The sequence below is a fragment of the Schistocerca nitens genome, chromosome 3, assembly GCF_023898315.1.
Source record: "Schistocerca nitens isolate TAMUIC-IGC-003100 chromosome 3, iqSchNite1.1, whole genome shotgun sequence".
NCBI classification, from domain to species: domain Eukaryota; kingdom Metazoa; phylum Arthropoda; class Insecta; order Orthoptera; family Acrididae; genus Schistocerca; species Schistocerca nitens.
The window spans coordinates 522,392,182-522,403,809 of record NC_064616.1 but is presented as its reverse complement, the minus strand read 5'-3'; positions in this window follow the sequence as shown (position 1 = coordinate 522,403,809).

The window sequence follows — 11,628 nt, the reverse complement described above, 5'->3', positions numbered from 1 at the left end:
ATCTTTTATAGACGCTCGAAATTTATCGCTGGCTTCAGTGCGAGATGCTTATAACAGTACTCATAATGAAACTTTGTCTCGAAACCTGGCAGAAAATCCAAAGAGATTCTGGTATTATGTGGAGTACGTTAGCGACAAGAAACAATAAATGCCTTCTCTGAGCGGTAGCAATGGAGAAATTATCGAAGACAGTGCTGCCAAAGCAGAGTTACTATACACAGCCTTCCGAAATGTCTTCTCAAAAGAAGACGAAGTAAGTATTCCAAAATTAAAATCAACAACAGCTGCCCACACGAGTAACGTAGAAGTAAATACCCTCTGAGTAGTGAAGCAACTTAAATCACTTAACAAAAGCAAGTCTTCTGGTCCAGACTGCATACCAAAAAGGTTCCTTTGAGAGTATGCTGATGCATTAGCTCCATATTTAACAATCATATACAACCGTTCGCTCGATGAAAGATCCGTACCGAAAGACTGGAAAGTAGCACAGGTCACACCAATATTCAAGAAAGGTAATAGGAGTAATCCACTTTACAACAGACCCATTTCATTAACGTCGATATGCAGCGGGATTTTGGAACATATATTGTGTTGGAACATTATGAATTACTCGAAGAAAACGGTCTATTGACACACAGTCAACATGGGTTTAGAAAACATCGTTCTTGTGAAACACAACTAGCTCTTTATTCGCATGAAGTGTTGACTGCTATTGACAAGGGATTTTAGATCGATTCCGTATTTGTGGATTTCCGGAAGGCTTTTGATACTGTACCACACAAGCGGCTTGTAATGAAATTGCGTGCTTATGGAATATAGTCTCAGTTATATGACTCGATTTGTGATTTCCTGTCAGAGAGGTCACAGTTCGTAGTAATTGGCTGCAAATCATCGAGTAAAACAGAAGTGATTTCTGGCGTTCCCCAAGGTAGTGTTATAGGCCCTTTGCTGTTCCTTATCTATATAAAATATCTGAGGGACAATCTGAGCAGCCGTCTTAGGTTGTTTGCAGATGACGCTGTCGTTTATCGACTAATAATGTCATCAGAAAATCGAAACATATTGCAAAACGATTTAGAGAAGAATCTGAATGGTGCGAAAATTGGCCGGCCGCGGTGGCCGAGCGGTTCTAGGCGCTTCAGTCCGGAACCGCGCGACTGCTACGGTCGCAGGTTCGAATCCTGCCTGGGGCATGGATGTGTGTGATGTCCTTAGGTTAGTTAGGTTTAAGTAGTTCTACGTTCTAGGGGACTGATGACCTCAGATGTTAAGTCCCATAGTGCTCAGAGCCATTTGAACCATTTTTTTGCGAAAATTGGAAGTTGACCCTAAATAACGAAAAGTGTGAGGTCATCCATATCAGTGCTAAAAGGAACTCGTTAAACTTCGGTTCCGCGATAAATCAGCCAAATCTAAAGGCCGTAAATGCAACTAAATACCTAGGAATTACAACTACGAACAACTTACACTGGAAGGAACACATATAAAATGTTGTGGGGAAGGCTAACCAAAGACTGCGTTTTATTGGCAGGACACTTGGAAAATGTAGCAGAGCTACTAAGGAGTTCGCTTTTCCGTCCTCTTTTAGAATGCTGTTGCGCGGTGTGGGATCCTTACCAGATAGGACTGACGGAGTACATCGAAAAAGTTCACAGAAGGGCAGCACGTTTTGCACTATTGCGAAATATGGGAGAGAGTGTCACTGAAATGATGCAGGTTTTTGGCTGGACATCATTAAAAGAAAGGCGTTTTTCGTTGCAACGGGATCTTCTCACGTAATTCCAACCACCAACTTTCTCCTCCAAATGCGAAAATATTTTGCTGACACCGAATTACATAGGGAGAAAGGATCACCACGATAAAATAAGGGAAATCAGAGCTCGTACGGAAAGATATAGGTGTTCGTTCTTTTCGCGCGCTATACGAGATTGGAATAATAGAGAATTGTGAAGGTGGTTCGATGAACCCTCTGCCAGCTACTTAAATGATATTTTCAGAGTATCCATGGAGATGTAGATGTAGATGGTAGATGGCTGTGTCCAGATATGTGATCATGCATCAAACGGTTGCTCGAATAATGCACCGTGCCACGGAAGCAGAACGGTGGTGACATAATTAGACTATAGGCGAAGTTCGTCCGGCCTACCATGGGACTTGGGGTAGTAATTGAAGGCACCATACCAGCTGCGAGCTACATGATCATTATGGGGGACCAGCTGCGTCTCTTAATAGTTGATGTATTCCTCGGCTGCGATGTTGACATCTATCAAGATAACTATCCGTGTCACAAGAAGTGAATTCTGCTACAGCTGTTTGATAAGCGTGATAGTGAACTCACGTTGATGTCTTGTCCACCAAAATCGCCTGATATTTTCCGAAGGGACACATCTGGGACGCTATCAGTCGCCAAATGCAGGCCCGTAATTTACGAGAACTGTGCGTTGACACCTGGTGTCGAAAATCGATTAGGGACTTGCAAAGTCTATGTCACGCATAATCGCTGCTGTATTGTGTTCCAAAGGTGAACAAATACACTATTATGAGACCATTCTCCTAAGTAAGGCTATAAAATAAGTAATTATTACGATACGATTTTGAGAAATAGTGTATTTCAAGCTGACGGAATGGATTTCGGGCACTCTAATAAAGATATGGCCGCAAGAAGTGATAGGCTAATTTATTTTATTTTTATTTACTCATTAGTTGTCATAAAAATGGGAAAAAATCTTTGTTTCAAACGTCTACCATTTTATAATTTTGTCAAATTTTAAAAAATGGTGACATTATTCCATACAGAATATCCAAGAGATTAAGAAAATAGTTTGCTTCTCAGATGAGATTTGTAGAGCACATGACAACCGTCATGGGCCCATCTCATTTTGGACAGAGTTACTTTAATTCCTCGGAGGGGGGTGGGGGCTTAATGATGACTGAATTCCTTAAACAAATCAGAAAAGTTGTCATAAAAATGGAAAAAAATCTTTGTTTCAAACGTCTACCATTTTATAATTTTGTCAAATTTTAAAAAATGGTGACATTATTCCATACAGAATATCCAATAGATTAAGAAAATAGTTTGCTTTTCAGATGAGATTTGTAGAGCACATGACAACCGTCATGGGCCCATCTCATTTTGGACAGAGTAACTTTAATTCCTCGGAGGGGGGTGGGGGCTTAATGATGACTGAATTCCTTAAACAAATCAGAAAATTTGTCCAAGAACCAATAAATAATGTGGAAAAGGTTTATGTTAATTAATTCATTAATATAAAAAATTGTAAAAATAGCATATTTTATATTCTGACTGAGGAGAATGGGCCCTCAACTAGGTGGTCATGAAGTTTTGGCCCGCCGATGTACACAACATTCGGCTGAGGAAGGAATATCTACGCTGGCTGAGCACAACTTGATGGAGTAGTACGCAGTCTACATTAACGGAAAAAAATCGCAGTACCAAAAAATAATTAATGTAGAGAATGAAATTTCGGGAATACATTTGTCTAGGTATCATATTTACGTGATGAACACTGCAAGATCACAAGATAAAGCAAGCGCGAGATAAGTCATTGCAGATGTGAAATGTTGGTACATTAATAACCGGTGTAGCCGCCAGAATGTTGAATGCAAGCACGCAAACGTGCATGCACTGTGTTGTACAGGTGACGGATGTGTGTTTGTGGGTAGAGTTTCATGCCTCTTGCACTTCGTTGGCCAATACAGGGACGGTTAATGCTGGTTGTGAATGACGCTAGAGTTGTCGTCCGATGATATCTCATGTATGCTCCACCTGGAGACAGATCTGATGATCGAGCAGGCCAAGGCAACATGTCGACACTCTGTAGAAAATACATGAATATATGAAGCTGGTATGTGTTCTTTCGGACATGTCCGAAACAACAGATACCATCTCCATATAGACAGGGCTTACCAACCAATGGTCTTCTTCAGCGCAGATGCACTCACATTGCCCGAATTCTTACGGGAATCGGTAGATTGACTGCCGCGAGTAATGAGTATAGTGGGCTGTGGTGCGTCTCGTTGTCTTGATGTCTGGCCTCTTATTGGTTGTATCTCCGCCATGTAGGCCCGCAGTTCATAAGCTGATATCTTGACTGTCAGCGAGTTCAGCTTGTGCCGAAGATCCTCACTCCTTTAAAAGTTATACACTGTTGTATTACCAAAGATGATCCTATCCTGCTCTGTAAAATCTTGTCTGATGGCGCACTACCGCAGTATTTGGTCCGGGGCGCCAACTGCTCCACATTCGCAGTGTTTGAAGTGCGTTGTTGTATTTTCGACAAGTAACTGGGTTATGGACAATGTCCAGACATGTAGTGTATAGATCTCTTGTCTGAAGGAAGTATGACATTCTGGATCTTTCTTTTATTTCAGAAGGGAACACGTATGTTCTAAATGGCTCTGAGGTCATCAGTCTCCTACAACTTAGAACTACTTAAACCTATCTAACCTAAGGACATCACACACATCCATGCCCGAGGCAGGATTCGAACCTGCGACCGTAGCGGTCGCGCGGTTCCAGATTGAAGCGCGTAGAACCGCTCGGCCACGACGGCCAGCTAATTCGATCAGGTTCTGGTGCTTTCTTCTCCTTTAACTCCGTTATTGTCAGCATCGCTTTCTCCTGGGCAAACCGAATCATGACACTATTATTCACACGCTGCTCAACTAATTCAGATGGAAGTTATTGATTGTACTCTGTGTCTCCCATCGTCGTATCGTCCGGCAACCAAGTTCTGAATACATACTGCACTGCTGTCACCCAGTCTGTCCTCATCGTGCCATAGGATCGTCTCAAGGTTGGCAATATAGTTGGTGATCGAACCTTGTTTCTTGCAAGTTGCTATGGAAACCCCAAGTAACTGTTACCATTCGGTCCTTGACGTATGCATCCTATTTGGTTACTTCATTTTCGTGTAATATTTCTTTAAATTGTTGTTTGACTGTTCGACAGAAATTCAGTCTTCTTTATCCTTCCGTTTCCCCAAATGATTCCTGCTAGTACTTCTTGCCTGCCTTGCTGTACGTCTTAATGGCTTTCGGGTGGGACTCCAGGGAATTTTAAACCCTCTTGCCTTCCTAACAAATGTTGTATCACGTGGTCTTTAACGGTCTGCAACACTCGCACCAATTCGTTAACTTTGGCTTCAACTTCAGATCCGCTCCCTTGCAGTGTTTGTGTGTTAAATTCTTCAATTAAAAGTTTCAAATCCATTTGGGTAGATTGTATAGTGGCTCTGGCTGGATGTTAGCTCCTAAGTCATTACCTGCATCTGTAATAGTAAAATAACTGAGATATCGTGACTTAATCCATTTTTCGACGTTCATTAGACGCTTCAAAATTCATTGAGACGTATTTCATATTTGCAACTAAATGAAAAGCGGTTTTTTTGTCATACGCGTTTCGCTTCTTTTATTTGTGACGCATCTTCAGTGGCCTGTAACACATTTTGTTTTATGTATATAATAAATACGTTATATCGTATTTACAAATATATTATTATACTACATTTTCTGTGCTTATCTTGCTTTTCAGTTTAGAAACAACTTTTGAAGCACAGGTCTCTCGAGATTAAATTATAATCTGGTGCTTTTTACGATTTATGTTGTTGTCAATCAGTGTGGGTCGTCCTTGAGATGTTCACTGAAGCGCCAAAGAAGCTGGTATAGGCATGCGCATTCAAATACAGAGAGATGTAAACAGTCAGAATACGGCGCTGCGGTCGGCAACACCCATATAAGACAACAACTAGCTGGCGCAGTTGTCAGATCAGTTACTGCTACTGCAATGGTAGGTTATCAAGATTTAAGTGAGTTTCAACGTGTTGTTATAGTCGGGTCGCGAGCGATGGCACACACCGTGTCCGAGGTAGCGATGAAGTGGAGATTTCCTGTACGCCCATTTCTCGAGTGTACCGAGAATACCAGGAATCCGGTAAAACATCAAATCTCTGACATCACTGCAGCCGGAAAAAGATGCTGTAAGAACGGGACCAACCACGACTGAAGAGACTCGTTCAAAGTGACAGAAGTCCAACTCTTTCGCAAATTGGTACAGATTTCAATTCTGGGGCATCAACTAGTGTCAGCGTGCGAACCATTCAACGAAACATCATCGATATGGGCATTCGGAGCCGAAGGCCCACTCGTGTACCCTTGATGACCGCACAATACAAAACTTTTCGCCATGACTGGGCCCATTAACACCGACATTGGACTGTTGATGACTGGAAACATGTAGCCTGGTCGGACGAGCCTCGTTTCAAATTGTATCGAGCGGATGGACGTGTATGGGTATGAAGACAACCTCACAAAGCCATGGACCATGCATGTCAGCTGATGGAGGCTCTGTAATGGTGTGGGGCGTATGCAGTTGGAGTGATATGGGACCCATAGTACGTGTAGATACGTCTCTGCTAGATGACATGTGCGTAACCATCTTGTCTGATCACCTGCATCCATCCATGACCATTGTGCATTCCGACGGATTTGCGCAATTCCAGCAGCACAATGCGACACCCCACACGCCCATAATTGCCGAAGAGCGGCTCCAGGAACACTCTTCTGAGTCTGAACACTTCCGCTGGCCACTAAACATGAAAAGTATTGAGCTTATCTGGGATGCCTTGCAACGTGCTGTTCAGAAGATACCTCCATGCCCTCGCACTCTCACGGATTTATGGACGGCGCTGCAGGATTCAAGGTGTCACTTCCCTCCAGCACTACTTCAGACATTAGTCGACTCCATGCCACGTTGTGTTGTGGCACTTCTACTTGCTCGCGGCGGTCCTACACGATATTAGGCAGATGTACCAGTTTCTTTGGCTCCTCAGTGTATTTAGTCCATCTGCATACTCCAGTTGGCCGATTTTCGACGTTTTTTCAACCACATTTATTTCAACACTTCGCTTCCCGTTTGCACTGTGTATTGGATGCGTGTGCGTAGACTTTGTAGTGTTGCCAATTGTCGTGTGTCTATTCTTTGTCTTTTCTTTGTGTTGTGGCGTAAGTGTAGCTTGATAGCCGGCCGTTGTGGCCGAGCGGTTCTAGGCGCTTCAATCTGGAACAGCGCTGCTGCTTCGGTCGCAGGTTCGAATAATTCCTCGGGCATGGATGTGTGTGCTGTCCTTAGGTTGGTTAGGTTTAAGTAGTTCTAAGTCTAGGAGACTGATGACCTTAGCTGTTAGTTCCCATAGTGCTCAGAGCCATTTGAATTTTGTAGTTTGATATTTCCCACTTATTGTGTGTGTGTGTTTATGTGTGTGTTATTCTTCATGTTAGTGGACTGTGGACTGGGTTTGTGTGTGTGTGTGTGTGTGTGTGTGTGAGAGAGAGAGAGAGAGAGAGAGAGAGAGAGAGAGAGGGGGAGAGAGAGTTTATTGTCTTAGTGGCTAACACGAACTGTGACCTACTGATTTTATTGACTTGGTCTTTAATTACTTTCTTGCTGATTGCAATGACAGTATACAATAGTTTTCCTGTAATGTCAGGAGGTTTTTGCTGTAATTATTCACTCTAATAATTTTCATGTCCTGTTTCGTATTAGATGGTTCAATTCCATGGTTTCTCAGATGTTCGGCGAAGGTTGAATGCTGCTTTCATACTCTGAAATATGAAGTGAAAAACACCTTCAGTCACATCTTTTTGTGTTTTATTAAGTACACGATGCATTTCTAACCCTGTGAGTCCATCATTAGGTGTAATTTGTCTTAATTCATGCTTTATTTTTTCTTATGAATGAGGTGAAATGCATATTCCTGTCATGAAAAGGTTTGATGTTAGGTTACGAATTTCGTAAGTCAAACGCGGAAAATTATTGCGAAATTATGGAGAACATGAACAGTGTAAACGTACCAAATCCAAGAAATGCGTTTTTAACGTTTTAGCACCAGCACACATTCTTTTCTCTATTGTTTTCGTACATATCACTTCAGTCAAGAGTCACATTTGAGTACACATGACTGTAAACACTTCACAGATGTTTTTGTACATGGGTTATCAAAGATGAATTTATTCGTAGTGCTAAAAATATAATTATTAAACAATTGACAAATGCAGGAAATATCTTTAGAATTGGTTTTGAAAATTACTGAAATAACTGTGGCTTGCGAAATCTGTTTGTTCATTTAACATATATTCTGGTTTTTTGATTTTGTGGATGTATATCTCCAGTTGTTCTAACAGATTTAGGGTCTTACCATTGGCTTCCACCTCTTTACATGTTCTTTACACCTAGTTTTGAAATTTTTGCCTGTCATTCCCGCTTATTCTTATTTGTGTTCAGCATTCTAACTGGTATATACCTGCTCCTTGGTATTTATCTAGTCCATCTATTGCTGTTTGTAAACACACGTACAAACAACAAATAAACAAATATCGAACTACACATAGATACCACAACGCTAGCGGAAGACATAGAATAAACACACAACGACAATTAGCAACTCTACAAACTGCAAACACAAACATTCAACCCAGTTCAAAGTGAAAGCGAAGTGCTGAAATCAATGTGGTCGAAAAACTCCGAAAATCGACCATTTCGAGTATGCATACTGACTACATATGTCCCCAGGACGATCTACATAGATTTAAAACTACAGAAGTAGTAAGTGACATCAGCTGATAATTTACCTCTTGTGCTGCAAAAGTTGTTCGTAACCTGAAAAAACAAGAGAGTAAAAAGATAAAATGTGATATAATAACATATTTGTAAATAGTGTTTAATACAGTATGTTCGTAAATTACCATTACAAGCTTCTAGAACTTGTAGAGGGGATAAGTACATGCTATTCTGAGCAGAGACCCATACCCGGAAACGTACCGTTTCCGTTCTGCAACGGTTTCAATTCAGGCGTGTAACGCGTTCGGGCCATTGCACGATAAATTGAAGACATACCAAGTGAGATGACAGTGCGTACTAGAACATGCTTCGTAGATACAATGTAGCTGCACCTGTGCGATTTTGGAAAGCAGATAGATTGAGAGCTCTATTCATGACATGAAAACTAAGTTCTTGTATAGCGTCCTGAAGTCAGGGTCCTCTTTCATCTGTTACTCTGCAATGTCACAATGTGTTTGTTGTATCTCCCCAGTATTGCTGCTGTCTTTAACTTCTATGTGGCTGCACTTCTTGAGTGTACTGAAAATATTGATTGATTATGTAAAGTCTTTTTAATGCAGTCATTATTTCTATTGTCACTGCGTGTTTGTCGCTGCTACATTTTTATCCGACACTACAGCGATCACTGGATGTCCGCAGCTCGTGGTTTAGTCGCTGGCGTTGCTTCCGCTGGATCATGGGGTACCGGGTTCGATTCCCGGTAGTGTTGGGGATTTTCTCTGCCTGGGGACTGGGTGTTTGTGTTGTCATCATCGTCATCATCATCATTCGTGCTAGATTGGAGTGAGTTAAAAACAGGACTGTGTAAAAATTGGGACTTTGTATGGGCGCGAAGTCGAGCGCCTCACAAACCAAACATCATCATCACCACTGGATGATGACCTGATGTTATGATCTGTGCCGCAACTGGCATGTGGGCTAATGCTCAATTACTGGAATACGGCTCCTGTGTACAAAGTACGCATATATCCATCTCCTCCAACACTTTTCTGTGCTGGCGCTGTGCACCGCATTTATGTGGCCTATTTTAATCAATTTCCGGATGTGAGCTGATTGTGTGCAAATGCTACGGGTGCTCAGTGAGCACACGGCTATAAAAAATTTGTGTTATGCCTTACGACAGGTCTTGTCATGGGGGAAGCCTCGTCAGAGAGGTCCACCGCATGAGCGTCTAGGGAAGTGATTCCAGTGGTGGTTTTCCGTCGCCTTCCACTGGTGATGATGAATTGATAATGAGGACAACACAACACCCAGTCCCTGAGCGGAGAAAATTTACTCTATGACCGTATACTATTCGGCCGTGTGTCATCACTAATTGCCTGTACTATTGCTCCATATCAAGAGCCTTCTGCCTCCACTTAAGGACGCAGTAGGGTCTGTAGTTCCTCTGTGTTCGTAGACAAGTTGTTGACACTGAGCTGGATATGATCAACCTCCTCCATGAGAGAAAAATGTACGGTACAGCCTTTTAGATGAATCTGGCTAACCATATATCTTATTCCTATGGTTAACACATGCTTATCCTATAGTGCAAATAGCCTCATTGTGTTTTTACACATTTTGTAAACATACCGGGGAGCTGGTCGGGAACTTCTTGCATTTCATGTCCATTGCTGTTTATATCCTCTTCGTGATTCCTGTTGCCATCCATAGGTTCTCCCATGATCTGTGTATCTTCATAGTCTTCCTGTATCAACTCTTGCGTGCTATCATACTCCGCTGCTTTACCATGTTGCGTGCTTTCACACCCTGCATTCATGACATTTTCAACTTTTCTGAGTTTGACGGTTTTTTCTTTTTGAAGTGATTTTGAAGGCATACAGAGAAGGACAGCACGAATGATGACAGGCTCTTTTGACCTGCAGGAGAGTGGCACATAGATGTTGAAAGAAGTTGACTGGCAGACTCTTGAAGACAGACGTAAACTGTCCCGAGAAAGCCTTCTTACAAAGTTTCAAGAACCGGCTTTGAATGACGATTGTAGCTATATATTACAGCCCCTACATTTAGCTCCCGTAGGGATCGTGAAGACAAGATCAGATTAATTACAGCACGTGCAGAGGCATTTAAACAATCATACTTCCCACACCCCATATATGAATGGAAGGAAAAAAGCCCTAATAACTGGTATAATGGAACGTACCCTCTGTCATGGACTTCAAAGTGGTTTGCTGAGTACGGATGTAGATATGTAAGTCTTAGAAGTCTTCCTCGTCTAGACGCAGGCATGCTGTCCGTTCCATAATTGTTTTCCTTCCTTCTTAACCACTTCCAGAAATTGCATTCCATCTCTCTATTATCCTTACTGTGGGCCTTTATATTGTCCATCTCATTATCGGCCTTTTCTGCATGCTCAGTTATGTTTTCGGTTTGTGTAGTTGTACCCTTCACATTTACCAGATATTTTGGATCTTTCTACATCTCGTTTTTTTTCGACGGAGTTTTCCGTTTATTACAAAAAATGAAAGATAATTTTATAATCCGTTTGATCTGTGGGATGGGGTTTTATAGTTTTCTTCGTGGACGTGGTATTGTAGCTACTCTGTGGGTTCCTGTAGTGCTCAGTAGCGGATCGTCCAATGTTTCAGAATGATGTATTAGACTTTCTTAATACTGAGGCGCCGCCTCTACAAAACACCTTCATAGCTCCTCTATCTACCCTTGGCACATGGACTCACCTCGCTTCTTTTATTATTAACAGGCATACTAGGAAATAAAGTAAATGTATAACACAACGGGTATAATTTGTTTCGGGTGCTGTTTCTTGGAATGATGGCGCTCTGTTCCACCGCCCCTCCAGCAGTAGTTTTTAAGCAGTTTTGCACTCTATTTCAGACAAGTATTGGGTTAGTTCTGCACTTTTGCCTCAGATACACTATATACAAAGACTTAAAATATGAATACGCACTGAGCAGAGGTTACGTGATTCAAAAATAGTTTTTGTTCAGGAATCATTTCCCATCTTGGGGGCGATGGCGTTGTGGCGAAAG